Source organism: Quercus robur, chromosome 5 (assembly GCF_932294415.1).
Source record: "Quercus robur chromosome 5, dhQueRobu3.1, whole genome shotgun sequence".
NCBI classification, from domain to species: domain Eukaryota; kingdom Viridiplantae; phylum Streptophyta; class Magnoliopsida; order Fagales; family Fagaceae; genus Quercus; species Quercus robur.
Window position 1 is genome coordinate 50,273,470 of NC_065538.1, and position 17,024 is coordinate 50,290,493.

At 34.0% G+C, this 17,024-nt stretch overlaps 1 pseudogene; it reads right to left on the minus strand.

Moving 5' to 3' along the window:
* Positions 1–2,121: 2,121 nt before the first annotated feature.
* Positions 2,122–4,826, minus strand: LOC126728323 (germin-like protein subfamily 1 member 16; annotated as a pseudogene).
* Between the last annotated feature and the right edge of the window lie 12,198 nt (positions 4,827–17,024).

The window sequence follows — 17,024 nt, forward strand, 5'->3', positions numbered from 1 at the left end:
AATAAAAATAAAGAAATAGATAATATTTAATTGGAATAATAGTGATAGAGTATTGAGGTTGATGTATATCTATATAAAACATAGATAGCTAAACTAGAAAAAATGAAGTTTTTTGAGTTAGTTTAGCTAAATATTTGAGGAGGTTGATGTGAATACTCTTAAGTATGACATTTCTTTACCTTGAATAATATTTTTTCCATATTTCTTTGGTACCAATACAACACAAACCTCCTTACTTATACTATTTAAACACCTAAAAATGTTTTATTAATGCTAAAAGTTTTGTAACTTAACTAAAACCTCCTAATATTTCTAATGAAGACGTCTAAGATTCAAACCCTCTCCCACATTGTAACTATTAAATTATAGGAAAAAAAATTTATAAAAAATTTCTTCAATGTTACCTTTAGGATATATATATATATATATATTTTTTTGACATAGAATAGGTGCTATTTAGCCCTCAATTTGGCTTGCAAATTGTAAAAATGAAAAATTCTGTATATTCTTAATACAATGTTGTTCAGTTTATATTTCATAGTACAATTAATTGTGATTTTAAATGCCCTAGATCCAAGGTGTAATCAAAATTTAGTCATGCACTAATTGAACTGCCTTGCCAGTGGTGGCTCTAGGAATTGTTTTCAGGGTGGTCATTAAGAAACTTAAAATTTTAATAAAAATAAAACTTGAATATATTGACATAAAAAAAAAAAATCTCAAATACATAAAATTTTAAAAATTCATTCTACGAGTTTTTCATATTTGAAATTTTTGTATGATAGCTTCATTATTTATACTATTAGTTACATCTTTTTCAATACACACCACCAAGTAATCATTAAACTACTGATCTCCCATTCAATTATTAGTATTGTGCCTAAATAAGTAACAATTTAAACAAAAATGTATCATCCTTTTTTATGATCCAATCAATATTTTGTATTCTTTAAACTAATCAGGATTAAATCAATGCAATGCTCCACTAATTTCTTTTTTTAGGGAAATCATGGTAAAGAGGTTGACAAGAACATCTTTGTATATATGCTCTTTTTATTTTCTCTTTATCATTAGGATGAAAAGATGAGACATATTTTTATAGCCTAGGATTTGAAAGAAGATTATTCAAGTGAATATGAATTTGCTTAGAAGATAAATTTTACAATAAAAGTTATTTCCTTATAAGAATTTTGTCAATAGTGCTAACAAAAGAATAAAGGGTAAACTATAAGTTCATTCAAAATATTCAACTTAGGCATTAACCCGTTACATTAATCATGTTCAATAAAATATTGAAACATTATATTAGTTTAGTGAATATGGTACAAGATGTATTACATAAATCTAATAAATTCGGCTAAAGACTAAAGTAAGCACTAACCAACTAGCTATTGGAAAATATGCATTATTATATAAAAAATAGCATTAAAATAGATATTTTGAAAAAAAATAAAATAAAATATCACAATTAAACATTTGATTTGGGCTTTTAGGCTAATTTATTTGTTTTGCACAAATTTTTAGAAATGCTATGTTTACAAAATTTTCACAACAAATACTAGTTGGCAATTGTTATTGGTTCTAATTTACATATCATTAAAATTGTTTTTTTCTTCACCGGTAACAACCTACCCCCTAAGATTTGTAGTGAAAATATTGTGAATATAGCATTTTTCACAATTTTTTGGTTCAATTTTAACAGACCAAAATTTTGGAGCGGTCAAATTTTATTTTTAATGGGCTTATATTTTTATTTAAGATATTCAAGTTTCTTTTAGGGTGGTAAAGTTTTTTTTTTTATTTATTTTTTTTTAGGGTTGTCAACAACCCATATTAATTTAAAAATGATTTTTCTAAGATATAAAAATTATTATTTTCAAAGTTCAGGGTGGTCCTATGACCACCCTAAATCATACATAACGCCGCCCCTGTGTCTTGCAAATGATACAATGACACATAAAAGGCATCATAAGAAACCATTTTATTTGATAATAATTATTTCATGACATTACAAAAAGAAAAACTAAGCAACTTTATTTAAACTTTATAGTGGTTCACCATCACTATTTCATAGATTTTTCCATAGATTTTTTTAGAATTCTAGTTTGGTGCGAATGCTTTTTAAAGATATTCAACTACATTCTTGTCTAGCTGGAAGGCCTTGATGAGAACATCAAGATTGATGGGAGGGAAAGATCCAAAGACTGCATTTGCTAGGGTGATCAATCCAGGATTTTGGCTACTGAAACTAGAAAAGGTAAGAGCATCAATCTTCCCTATGTTGAAATGGAAGTAAATGAGACCAATTGGGAATACAAAGACATCTCCCTTATTTAAAACTTTGGTGAAAAGTTTGTTTGGGTCGAATGTAACAAATCCAACTAAGAGAGTACCCTCAATGAATATCAAAAGCTTAGTGCCGCGAGGGTGAGTGTGAGGAGGATTCAGGCCATATGGTGCAAAGTCGAGCCAAAGATACGCCTAGAGTGTTGAGACCTGGAAATTTATCAACATTCAAAAGAATGACATTTGATCCAACTTTGTTTCTAGTGTTTCTAGGAATATTAAGTCCAGAGAAGAAAAAATCATTCACTGAGACAATTGCAGGGTCCTTGCAAATTTTTCCATTCACAGATACTATGCAGATACTATGCAAAGAAAGAAAAGTTAGGTATTGTCACGAATAAGACATTTATGTAACAATGTACAGTAACATGTCATGTAAGGGGAAAAAAACCGTCAGGGATAATTTTTTTTAATGTAATAACTTATAATAAATTCAAAAGAACTTGATTGATAATACTACTAATGCTAATAATAATGAGAGTGTGATCTATACATACCACCAGATTTGATGTCATTAATTGCGACAGAGAAGTCTTGCAAAGGACTAGGGTCAAAGGCAGAAATAAAGAAGGATGCGAAGGCCAAAATGGCCACAGTCGTAAGGAAAGAAACACCTTTTGATAGGCCAAAAATGTATTGACCTCTTTGGCAAATTAATTAATTAATTATCAAAGTTAATAAATTAAGTCAATTTAACATGCAATAGCGTGGCAACACAAACAAATTACCAAATTAAATAAATACAACGGAAAATAAATTTAGCATATGTGATTTGTTTCCGAATGGGGAAAACCACCGAGACAAAACCCCACCGGGTGAATTTAAGGTCACCACTCCTGAGAATCTACTATTATTAATCACAAGTGGTTACAAGTAAAAGGAATCCCAATACCTAATACCAACTTACAGTTGAACTCTTACCCCAATACCTAATAGGACTCCTATTATAGCGGCAATCTCTCTATTCAATGCACGAATCCTAATACGTGACTAACTAATGATACACGGATCCCAGTATGTGACTAATACACCAACTTAAGGAAGATGTTGGCTGCAAAGTTCTTTAGTTTATCAACATTGAAGATCAGGAAGCTCCTTGGTCACAAAACTCTTGGCGTAAAGACACAGTTGTTTCTACAGAGAATATGATGAACTAGAGCAAATTCCGTCTCTGGTCACAATATGCATGGATTATTCTTTTGTAACACCTTGCATCATCTTGTGACGGCACTTAAAATAATTCTTATATATGTTTAGGGTTGTGAGAAAAGAAACCCTACACAAATACTCAAGGATACGCGTGTAATCAAATCTGGAAAACCTGATTTCATATTTCTCGATAGATACAGCTTGTGTCGAGCTTATGTCGAGCTTCAGCAATAATTCTCGATAGAAAGGATTCTGCCGAGACTTTTGTTGAGCTTTAATGAGCAGCACATTCTTCACTTGTTTCTTGGTCAGATTTGCATGGCTTCAATACTAAACTTGAACACTTGTTTCTTGAAGTATTAAATCCATCCTCGATCTACCTAATTACAAGTAAAGTGCATTTTGTCAAAGAATTAGCCAATTACATAAAATATGTCCCTAACAATCTCACCCTTTGGCAATTTGTGACAAAACCACAACAAACAAATGAATCATGAGAAAAGTCTTAAATCACTAAACTCATAACCACTTGTTGAATTACAAAATAAATCTAACCCCAACACAAACTCTTGAAAAAATTTGCAAGAAGAGAGTTCATAGCATGGTAGACTTTCATAACCCGTCTTTCTAAAACACTTAAACAAAACTTATCAAGGCATCTTGTGTGAAACAAAAAATAAGGATTGCATATATAAAGAAACATGTGTATAAAGAGAGAAAAGAAACAACACATGTAAAGATAGGTGAAGAAACATACATCGTCATCTTATATATGAGAAAAGATAAGTACAATGTATGTTAATAAATGGTCACAAGACCAGTATACATGAGGCTAATGTAAAAAAGAAAGAAAAGAAAAGTAAATAAGAACCTCACTACATCCCTCAAGATCTATAAACACTCCCCCTAACAAAAATTTCCTATACTAACTCTTCCCTAAAGTACAAGGCTACTCTCAAAATTACTTCCCCTTTTTGTCACGAATGACAAATGGTAAGTTACTAAGAGGTCATCATCTTGTCATCACTGGAAAAGCTAGCATTGTCATCCTCATCATCACCATCATCACCATCCTTATCTGTCAAAGCCTTTGGAGAAGGAGATGGAGAGGGAGCGAAACCACCAAGGCGAGCTTGTTGTCGTGCTATACGACTAACAAGGGTGTTCATTTGACACATCTCATCAGTGAAAGAGTCAAGGCGAGCATCCATGCACTGAAACTGTGCCAGGATGGCCTTCAAGGTCACACCAATTGCCGAAGAAGAAGGAGCAGAGGTGGAAGGAGCTGAAGAAGAAGAAGCTATAGGATCTGCGTGATCGGTTGTCTCCATTAATGGCCACTTCGGTCAAAGTTAAGCCTCACTCCGCCAAACAGAACCGGCACTGATGGTGTGAGAGATCGCGCCCCTGGCCCATTTTATAGGATGTTAGGCCAAACCCACATGAATGGGTGAAGTCGTGTTATTGTCTCTCAAAATGGAGGTTCGACTGATTATATTTTCCCCCTTAGATTAAGAGTTTTATAATGGAGTTGCCACTTATTTAATTATTCGAAAAATAAGAAAACCATAATTGAAAATTTTCTCATTTTATTAATTTGAAATTGAATTTACATTGATCATAGGTAAATTGCATGGCTTTGGTCCTAGATACAATCTAAGATAAAGTACATGGCTTTGTTTCCTAGTTACAATTTAGAAATTGAAAAATTACATGCGATAAACCCTAATTCAATTTATTAAGCATTGCATTTGGATTGAAAAATAAATTATAGTGAATGTGTGTGGATTGTGATATTCTAGATTCAAGGATTTGAAAGAATTATTAAACAAACATGTTTTTCATATTTTTGATATAGATTTAAGATTAAAACTAGTGTTATGCATGAACATGTGAAGAATATATAAGAACATTTAAGAACATTCAAACATACTCAAGAGAATTTAAATAGTTATTATCATGCTTTAATCCTAAATTCTCATCATGACAACACAAAAAACAAGTTAGGAAAATAGATTATACCTTCATGCAAGATCCATTTAGTGGAGGAGGAGTCTCTTGGTAGAGATTCTAAGGGTGGAGAAAAAGAAGAGTTAGGAGAGGAAGAGTAAGTCTTACTCAATACCTTGAGTCTCAAGAAGACCAAGATATGACAAGACTACTCAACTTCTTAGAACTCAAGAGAGGAAAAGAGATGGGGTTTTTTTTTTTGTGTTTTGGAATGAAAAAGAGGGGGGTTTATATAGTAATGGTAGAGGAAATATAAATGAAATGCCATTTAATGAGGGTTGACAAAGAATCATGAACCTAGACCTCATTTTAGCCTTAAGGGAAATCTGGTGCATTAAATGGAAAGATTGGTGGGAGTGAGGAGCAAGCCAAAATTCGGTTTTCCCGTAACTGTTGTAATAGCCTGTAGAGCCAATTTCGAATAATCATATCTGACTTAATTCTGACCGGAATTGTCTCGTTCTTGTGCTCAAATTGAAGCCCTGGTTGTCTAGTTTATGAGAAAATTAACCTCATTCACAAATTCAAAATATTCTGAGAGATATCTATGAAAGGGTGAGCAGAGGTCATTTGTTAGAAAATGATTTTAGCACAATTAACATTAATAGGTCCCAAATTAGCTCCCAATTAACATTAAATGACTCAAATCACTCCCATTTCAGACTTAATTGGTTCAAAATTTACCCTAATTAAAAGATAATTACACAAATTACTCATTGAATAATTAATATTTAACTATCTAGTTAATTAGGCGTGTGCAACTCTACCATAAAATGTAGTCCTAACCAATCAAATTATGACACACCATCGTTCTCAAATTGATTATAGTTATATTGAAATTAATTATTCATAATCAAATATAGTCGGACTCAATTTGTGATAGTGCATCTCAGCCATTAGAACTTGATTTGATGATAACTTTCAATCTGATGGTCCGATTAGGGCTTATGACCAGTCAATTTGATCGTTACAACATCAAGATCATTTTGGTGAAATGAGATTAAGGATCTAGTGACCAGAATCAAGATGCATATTTCCAAAATGAAATTACCCTTTTACCCTCCATGTGAGGTTAAATACGAGTTGCAAAATGGGGTGTCAACAGATGGCACCCATAGTGGTGAAATAAGGAGAATCAGGAATGGGGATGGAAAAGTGGCGAAGGATCCACGTGATAGATGAAAGAAAGATGAGCTTATCATGGGTCGCCATAGCTTGATACACATCGAGGATAGATGTGATGAAGTGAGAGGGAAAGTCTATAGAAAGGTCCTCAAGAAGAGATAAAATAAAATAAGCACGAGACTCAATGATAGAGTTATAGTGAGACAATGGAGTAAGAGTAAATGTCATCACCATGTTAAGGAATCTCAGACCTTTTGCAAAGTCCGAGCATGGGGTGTTTTGCTTCCTACCCCATATGGAAGGTGTCTCATAAAAGTAAGACAAAAGCTCATCTTTGGACACAATCCTAAGACACTCACAGCCAGGGCAGTTAAGATGTGCTACCTGCAGAATATGTAGTGCCTCGGATATAAGATCTATGGTAACTACGATTCGTGTACTTCGAAATGTAGTGGCAAACCGAGGTACAAAGTTATTGATACTGTGTATATGGAGTAAAACTCCTATATAAACACGATGGGACACCTCAAGGGTCTCTCACATAGAGATTCCCAGCCCTGAGTCTAAATGACGACGGGGAGAGAAGTGTCGGAAAAGTCCGACAGAATAACATAACGCTTTGGATGAACGCCATATTTTCGAAAGTTCTCCAAGAAGTCCTTTCAGGCCTTCTTATCACGGAATTGAACGTGAAGAGGGGGAATAGGATTAGAAGAAGAAGAAGACCCAAAACCAAAAGGATTCCAAGCTGAAGTGGATTTACATGCTTTGGGTGCCATAGCGCAGCCTATTTGTGAGAGAGAGAGAGAGAGAGAGAGAGAGAGAGCACAATCACAACCAGAAACAAGGAAATAGAAAAGAAAGGAAAGACGTATGCATGAAAAATGTATGAACATGACATAATATTTAAAAAGCATTATGGGTAAAACCCAATCCAATCCTACCAGCACACATTCAACAATATCAAACATACATCTAAATGCATGAAATATTGTTAAAATGCAATGAGAATGCAATGCATAAGCATATAATATCAAAACAAGAACACCCAACCCAACAAGTTCACAAAAAATCTCAAAAACCCAAAAATTTTCAAAACCCTAAAAACTAGGTCAAAAATGCATGAATGCATGAAAATGAAGGCATTTAGGAAGCTTACCAAGTGATCTAAACTTGATAAAGGCCGAAAATGTAGTGGGTAGTGAGATTTGAGTGAAAGAAATGTGTTTGAAGCGCGAGAGAGAGAAGTGAAAAATGAAATCTGATTCGCGCTCAGACTATATAAGGAAAACGCATCTCGATGAATCGAAGTATCTGTCAAGATCTATCGAGCACTAAATCTCGATAGAAGTGAATCTATCGAGGTATTGTCGAGGATCTATCGACGGCAAAAACACCTTGATGGATAGAGAATTTGTCCAGAATCTATCGGCCAGACAAAAGGTTTTGAAAATTGTCTCGATGGATCGAAGAAGCTGTTGAGAATATGTTGAGAAGAAACCTAGAAATCTTGATGGATCAAGAATCCATCTAGATTTGTCGAGAAAATGAGAAAGAAGGACTGGATAGAAGAGAATCTGTCGAGGATCTGTCGAGAAGCTGTCGAGCTTGAAGAAAGAAGGTTTTTCAAGAAGGGAGAAACACATAGAGATGGATGCAACAAGCAAGCTACTTAAACATAAATCCAAACAACATATTTAGCTCTCAAAACATCTCTCAACAACTTATGCAAAGCATTCATAGATCCAAAACACACACACACACACTAAACAAGTCTAACCAATTTTATATTTCAAAACCAAGTTAAGATAGTTTAGTGAGCATATATTAATACATGTATTCCTTGTGATGGCCAAATCACATTGTACCTGCACACGTATCAAAAGTAGCAAAGAGTTTGCGTGTTATGTGTGAAACATAGCAAGAGTGCATAAGTGTCTCATATTATAACTATTTGAGATATGAGAAAATGAAATACACTCACACATAATCATAACTGCTTGATGGGACTATCACCTTCGAGATACATCCTATAACTCCCACATCTCCTAAAAACATGCTTACAACCATATTTAAAATCATTTTGATTCTTTTTGCTTTTATTTTGTCTTTGCATATTTTTCTTTTTGAACATAGCATGCATGGATAAATAAGAGAGAGAAGAAGTACTCAATTATGTAAGCCAAAACATCACAATTTTGCTATGCCGAAGCATATAGATGTTATACATGATTGGAAGGCTTTAATGGTGAGATGGTTATTTATACCTTTCTCTTAGGATTTTCTAGTCCTTCCCGTCAAAAAGAGTGATATGAGTATTAATTATAAGAGATTACTTAATCATACTCATCACAAACACGAGTCATAAAGCTCACTTGCTTAGTTGTGCATTAAGATACCCGTCTAAGTTACAAGAGATACAAAGTTTAGAAAACTTTGTTTCAATGGCCATCCAAGGTACACAAGTACCAATATACACGTACACACATTGTTTTTGTATTTTTCTGATTTTTCAAATTTTTTTTTTATTTTTAAGAAAATCAAAATAAACAAGAATTGAAAAAACAACAAAGCATAAAGCTAGACTGACTCAAAATCAGAAAGCAAAACAAACGAGTAATGCATAACCATAAGGGGAGAGAGAGAACAAGTGACTGGATCACTTTGAGCATTTTTCCTTCCACACCTTGGAAGAACCTTTTCTTTGTGCGAACCTTTGATCTAGAGGTGAGGGAGAAGAATTGAAACTGTTCAAGTTCGAAAGGAACATGAGGGCCTTAAGAAGATCTCTAAGAGGAGCAAAAGAGGATGGAAACTGATTTTGGTTTTCAGATGAGAGCATACTATTGCTTTGTTGAGTGGCTAACCACTTGTAGCAATTTGGATGAGTGTGCCTTGAAGCTCCACAGTGATGACAGAAATGCGGCTTCTTTTATTGAGACTTTTTGTTGTTTTCCCATTTAGTCCTAGGGTTTCTAGCCTCTTACTTTTCAACCTTAGGGGGTGCTCTTAAATAGATTTGCCTTTATCTAAGTTCTCACTAGCTATTTCAGTTTTAAATTCATTATTCTTAGAATTAACATTATCGGCAGGTGAGAGAAACACAGTTGTACTAGATAAGGCAATATTAGAAGAAGAGAAATCATACCCTAAACCAGTTTTATCAGAAGCAACTTTCTAAAAGTTTAGCATCTCATCGAGCTTTGCACTGGAAGTCCTCTCCAATTGAGGTCTAACTTGGAATAGTTTCGCTTCAAGATTCTTTGTCCTTTCAGCAAGGAAGTTGTTCCGCAAAGCTCCAATGGTTTGATTTGCTTCATCAACCTTTGTAGAGAGCTCCTCTCAATCTAGCTCCACATCACTCAACTTCTTGGTGGCTAGCCTATACAGGTTCTCATACTTCTCATAAACCTTGTACAATTTTGCATAAGCTGTATGGATGTCATCTTGTTCATCCATTTTCTCAAACTTAGATACCACCAAGTCCTCTTCATCATCTACTATTTCTGTAACCCCTTCAGTAGGATCAATTGTAGCAGTGAAAGCATTCAAAATTCCCTTGTCATCACTGTCATCTGACTTAATCTTAGGCTTAGTGTCACTCAAGGTAGTAGCAAGAGCCTTGCTTTTCCCAATTGACTTGAGATATGTTGAACATTTTTGTTTTATGTGTCCAAAACCTTGACATCCGAAATACTTTGATCCGGAGGGAATAGTGTACTGACTGCCATTCTTAGCATCCTACTTTCCTCTGTCTTGGCTTTCGAATTGAGAAGAACTGGATTGCTTACGGTCCTTATCAAATCCTTTTGCATTGGCATTCTTTATGAACTTCTTAAACTGCCTAGTGATATAGGACTTCATCTTGGAATTTTCATCATCTAAAGACTCATCAGTCTCGTTACTTTTGGCTTTCAGTGCCATGTTCTTACTTTTGCATCCTTTCTCAATTCTAGTCAAACCCAATTCATAGGTTTGTAAGTTTCCAACCAACTTTATCAAAGGAATGTAGTCAATATCCTTTGATTCTTCAATGATAGTGATCTTGGCATGAAATCTCTCAAGCAGAGATCTGAGCACCTTTCTCACAACCTTGGGTTCGGGAATAATTTCCCCAAGATTGAAGGTTGAGTTGACTATGTCCTTCAGCTTGGCATAGAACTCATTAAATGACTCATCCTCCTTCATCTTTATCTCTTCAAAGCTAGTTGAGCCTTTGGAGTTTTGAATCCTTGACAGCCTTAATCCCTTCATAGGTTGTCTGAAGGATGGTCCATGCTTCCTTTGCAGTTTCAGTTAAGGATATTTTCTTAAACTCCTCATTCATGACCGCACTGAAAATGGCATTCAATGCTTTGTTGTTGAAGTTTGTCGCTTTGATCTTTGTATCATTTCAATCAGTCGACGCTTCCTTTGGCTTAGTTCAGCCAGTCTCCACAGCTTGACACACCTTTTCATCTAAAGACTGCAAAAAAGCTCTTATGCGTACTTTCCAGAATGCATAGTTAGTGCCATCAAATAAATGAGGTATAATAAGAGATTGTCTTCTATCCATGACAATCAGGGGTCAATGGATCACATAGAAAAAATTAAACTTAATCAGAGTGTGCCTGCTCTGATACCACTTGATAGGCCAAAAATGTATTAACCCCTTTGGCAAATTCATTAATTAATTATCGAAGTTAATTAATTAAGTCAATTTAACATGCAATAGCGTGACAGTATAAACAAATCACAAAATTATCTAAATACAGTGGAAAATAAATTTGACACAAGTATTTGTTTACGAATGGGGAAAACTACCGAGGCAAAACCCTACCGGGTGAATTTAAGGTCACCACTCCCGAGAATCCACTATTATTAATCACAAGCGGTTACAAGTAAAAGGAATCCTAGTACCTAATACCAACCTACGGTTGAACCCTTATCCCAATACCCAATTGGACTTGTATTGTAGCAGCAATCTCTTCGTTCAATGCATGAATCCCAATACATGACTACCAATGATACACGGATTCCAGTATGTGACTAATACACCAACTTGAGGAAGATGTTGGCCGCAAAGTTCTTCAATTCATCAACAATGAAGATTAGGAAGCTCCTTGGTCATAAAACCCTTGGCGTAAAGATGCAGTAACTTCTACAGAGAATATGATGAACTAGAGCAAATTCTGTCTCTGGTCACAATGTGCATGGATTATTCTTTTGCAAGACCTTGCATCATCTTGTGACGGCTCTTAAAATAATCATTATATATGTTTAGGGTTGTGAGAAAAGAAACCCTACACAAATAGTCAAGGATATGTGTGTAATTGGATCTGGAAAACTTGATTTCTTAATTCTCGACAGATACAGCTTGTGTCAAGCTTCTATCGAGCTTCAACAATAATTCTCGATAGAAAGGATCCTGTTGAGTTTTAATGAGCAGCACATTCTTCACTTGTTCTTTTGTCAGATTTGCATAGTTTCAATACTAAACTTGAACAATTGTTTTTTGAAGTACTAAATTCATCCTAGATCTATCCAATTACAAGTAAAGTGCGTTTTGTCAAAAGATTAACCAATTATGTAAAATATGTCCCTAGCACCCTTCATTATATTTGAGGAGTACTCTATCTTATATGATATACTATTCTTGGTTGAGTGAGGGATGAGAAACATAGCAATATTGAAATGTCTATTTATAGAGAAAAAGGGGTCTATGTTTTTGAAAAAACTTGGTAATTGTTCAACCCTTTGTCACATTTTTCTATTTAATTAGGTGAACTAATTTATTAACCACTACTTGTCGTACAATTTTAAAACCAAATCAAATGGCATTGTGTAGTTTTAATGTTACTTTGGCCAAAATCAATCAGTAAAGCAATAATTGTTACTGAAATGTTCACCCTCATAGGCTGCAACTTGCTATTTGCGGCATAACATTACTGTTATGTTCTTGCTTTTCCTCTTTGACATTATCTTCGTGATCAAATTTTAATTGGTGGATACTTAAGACTTCTTAATCTTAAGTATTAGTTAGATTTAATGGTTTTCTAAAACCAAGTGGCCAACAACTACCAGGTGTGGTATATTCTTGCTTTTCTCCTTTGTTCTCTCTTTATGTTGATGGTGCATTTGTACTCCCCCAAAAAAAATAAAAGTTACACTGTTTACAGATGAAGTCCGTTGATGTACATTTAAACTAATGAAAATTCTTATCTACCAAATATACAAATCCCAAAGCCTTCATAAATGTTATGAATTGATAGCCCAAGCGCACAAGATCATACACCAGTAATTTAAGCCCGCAACCCATGAATATAGCCCACAAACACATGGAGTCAACCAACTAAGTCGGCCAACCTAGGCCCACCAAAAATCCAATACTAGTCAGCCAAGGGCCCATGGCTGGGCTTAGCCATAACGTCATTAGTACGTCTTTCTTATTTTGTGGATCAAGCCACGTGTGAAGAAGTCATCAAAGGGGAAAAATTAGTAGGGGTAGATTGGAGAGCAAGAGTCATCCTATATTTCTTGGGCCCACTTAAAAAACTCTCAAATGAGTTTGGACTATTGTGAGATTAAAAATCCCTTGAAAAGATAGTTTATAGACACACATAAACACAAAAAGAAATGACAAAAATTTTCACATTTGCCTAATGCAACAAATTGTTTTTGGTAGGTAAGAAAGTAACATATGTGGTTGGCCTAGATAAGAACCATTAATGTGTGTGACCTCAATGATTGTGAAATTTTTTGTGAATCTTTAGTTCATTGGTTTGGTTAGAGAGAAATTTCTTTGAGGGCATTGTGCAAGGTGCAACCTCTAAACTTTGTATTCAAGAGAGAGTATTTGGATGTTTTTGGGATTGAATAAAGTTTGGTTCCAAACAAGTAATTGAAGATAAGAAAAATCAATGCAATTATGTATTTGTATATAATTGAATAATCTAATGTACTTTACTTAAGGAATTGCTCCAATATTTTATTCAATTAGAAAATTAACATCTGCATTTGTTAGAAATTGGGCTGGATTAGACCCAACTCATAAACCATGGCCCATGGATTGTCTATATGGGTTATTTAATAAGTAAGTTTAAATTTAAACTAATCGATATTAATATGAGTTGTCAATATTAGTAGTGGTGTAATTTAAACTTAGCAGCTGAGTACTTTTAGGGATCACTTATTAGATAGTGGGTGAATCTCTCCTAGTATTTAAGGTACTCCTATAGTAGTCAGATAATGGGTTACAGTGAGTGAACATACGTATAGTTTTTTAGTGCTCTCTCAAAATAAGCGATCTCTCTGGGGATACCATCTACTGTTCCCAAGAATTTTGTGTGTGGAAATTAAAAGAGACTCTAATAGCCTCTCTGGGGACTTGGAGGTGGTCCACAAAAGAGAAGAGATTATGAGGAGTTAGTAAAGCAAGCAAAGAACAAGATCTAAGGTTTGTGTCTATATGACCCATAGTAGTTTATTCAATAATATTTTATTCACATGCATGTTTGCATATTAAGAACATCAGATTTGTGACAAATTGCACCTCGACCCACTTGATTAAGTTGGGCTAAACACACATAAGATGGTAGAGTTGTGTTTGTGCCTTTCAAAATGGTAGTTCGACTAATGATACCCTCCCCCCTAAATCATGGGTTTTACATGGATTCATCACCACTTTTTTTTTAAGTGCATAAAAATACCTCCTTTTATTGATTGAAATTTGCACATTAATTTGAATATAACTAGGGTTTCACATGGCCTTTGTCCAATATACAATCTAAGAAAAACTAAATGGCTTTGTTTCTAGTTACAATATGGAAATTGAAAAGTACATAGAAAAGTATTGATTTAAGTTTGAAGGCTAAGTTGAAAGGTGGGTGCAATTGAGAAGGGGTTAGGCACCTACCTTGCCTAGTGAATTCCAATCTTCTAGATTATGGTGACTAGTAGTCATGTTACATCATCCAAGCAAACAACATGTTATAGACATCCAAGTGCATGTTATTCAAGATTGAAATATGTGCTCATTTGTGCATGGTGAAAGATCCTAATTTTACTATATGATCACATCATTTGGATTGGAAGTTAAGAACATGATGATTGTGTGTGATTAGTATAAACCATAATTGAAGCATGTGATCCTATTATTTGAATAAAAAATATAGTGATTATGTGTGTGCCATTTGATGAAGCTAGAAACACGTTTAGCTTCAAAATTAGTAGAACACTACGATCTAGAATAGCATTTATGTAGAACATATCATAAAAAATTCAAATCATATTCAAACAAACGCATACATAGACCCTAGTTTCTAGCATATTATTGAAGGAAAAAAAAGTTAGGAAGATATATGCATGCAAAGCATTCCAAAGGAGGGGAAAGATTCATCTTAGAGGTTGTCCAAGAGTGAGGCAACAAGTTACTTAGCCACAAACCCAAGACCAAGAGGACTGGTGTTTGTCCTATTGTGGCAAAACTAGGAGGACAAACCGCAAGGTTCTTTTCTTTATTACTTCCTCTAAAATCCCAAAAGAGAATCAAGGTACTCCTATGAGAACTTTGGACGAGTGAGGTAACAAGTATCAAGTTGAGAACTTGAGACCTGGAGGACTAGTTTTTAACCTTCTAGTTATACGAGACCAAGAGTGATGTACATTGATAATAGCTTAATTTTGCATATTTATATCATTATTAGAAAGCATTATCATACTTATTTTGAGTTAATTCATGCATTTTATATTTGGTTTTGGAATAATGCTGAATAATAAATTTTGTACTTAATTGAATTTTATTGCATGAATTTGTCTTTTGTAGGAAAATAGAATTAAATAAGATGATTTGTGCAAAGAAGAAAGCTAGTGGAATTTACTTTTACAAGGGCCATGATGAAGTTAAATAAGGCCAATCCAATTAAATTTAATTCCAATTGAAGCAAGGAATCAAAAGAAATTTGCACTGAATCTAAGTCCAATTCGGATTAGGATTCCAGCCTGCACATCAGTTAGTATTTTTGACATAACTTTCTTCTCAGATGTCCATTCTCAATGATTCAAGTTGGGCTGGAAAGTTAACTTAAAGGACTACAACTTTTTAGTTTACCAAAATTCTGAATTCTGAATTTAAATGGGCCAAAATCGTCGGTTAATTGAAGCCTAAAAATATGAGATTTTCTCCAAACTGGAATTCAACTAGTAATAGGATTCCTTGACCTATTTAAAGGCTCTTTAGGGTAAAATTCAGAGGACAGCTGGGGGCTGAATAGGTCGCAGCTACCTCTTTGGTCTTCCTCCATGACAATTAGTTTTAATAATTTGTCTAGTTTAATGCTTAGTATTTTATTCTTGTGTTTTCTTTCAATTATTATAAGTAGCTAAGTTTATAATTAAGGTTGAGGGTGAAACCTTGTTAAGGATTATCAGTATTGTTTATGTGATTTGATTTTTCTCACAATAGTTGTTCTTTAATGATTGAAATTATTCTTGCTTCATATCGATTGACTAAGATGGGATTCTAGATATGAGTTCAATCATGTTTTTCTTATGATTTAGGATTTATCTTAATTAATTGAATGTTTGGTTTATTATTTCTTAAATATATAATTGGATATCTCTTATAATTTGTTTGTCAATGGATACAATTGATGATTTGATTTTATACTTAAGAAGCAAAGAAGAACATGCCTTTGATTTTTAAAACAAGGATTTTAATGAGAATATTTTCCATGATAGCAAGATTGATTTCCAGATTATCATGCAATAGTTGGGAAAAATTAATGATAAAAAATATATGTTGATATGACTTACGAGGCAGATTCTAAAACCTTAATTCCTTTCTCTAAATTCTTTACATCTCTTCACTGCTTTATATTTTATCTTTGCTTAGTTTAATTATTTGCTTAGTATATTTGATTGCAAACAACCAATTTTTATTAAACTAGATTAGGGTTAATTTGGTTAAGATTTGATTAATTTTACTACGTTCATTCAAGTTTCTGTGAGTTCGACCTCGTTCTTATTAAACTATACTTTGGTATGGTTCGTTCACTTGCGAGTATTTTAAAGTTTCACAACGAAGAGGAACAAAGCACCGAAGTACATTTTCTTTGTTACTTCCTAAAGAGCTCTAAGGAAGTGGATTGGTTTGGAGCAAGCATTCCACCTCTTTCTATAGTGTGGGGAAGAGTATTCTAGAGGAGGGAGAAAGGGAATTTAATTGAGAGTTGACTTTGGTGCATTAATTTCTTGGGTGGTGGGAGTAGAGTGCAAGTAGAGGATTAAAAATCTCAATTCTTCCCAAATCTAGCTAGTAGGGTCAACTTTAAAAAATCATATCTCACATGTTTCTTATCGGAATTACTTTATTCTTGTTCTCAAATTGAAACTCCAAATGTCTACTGTGGTGGTGT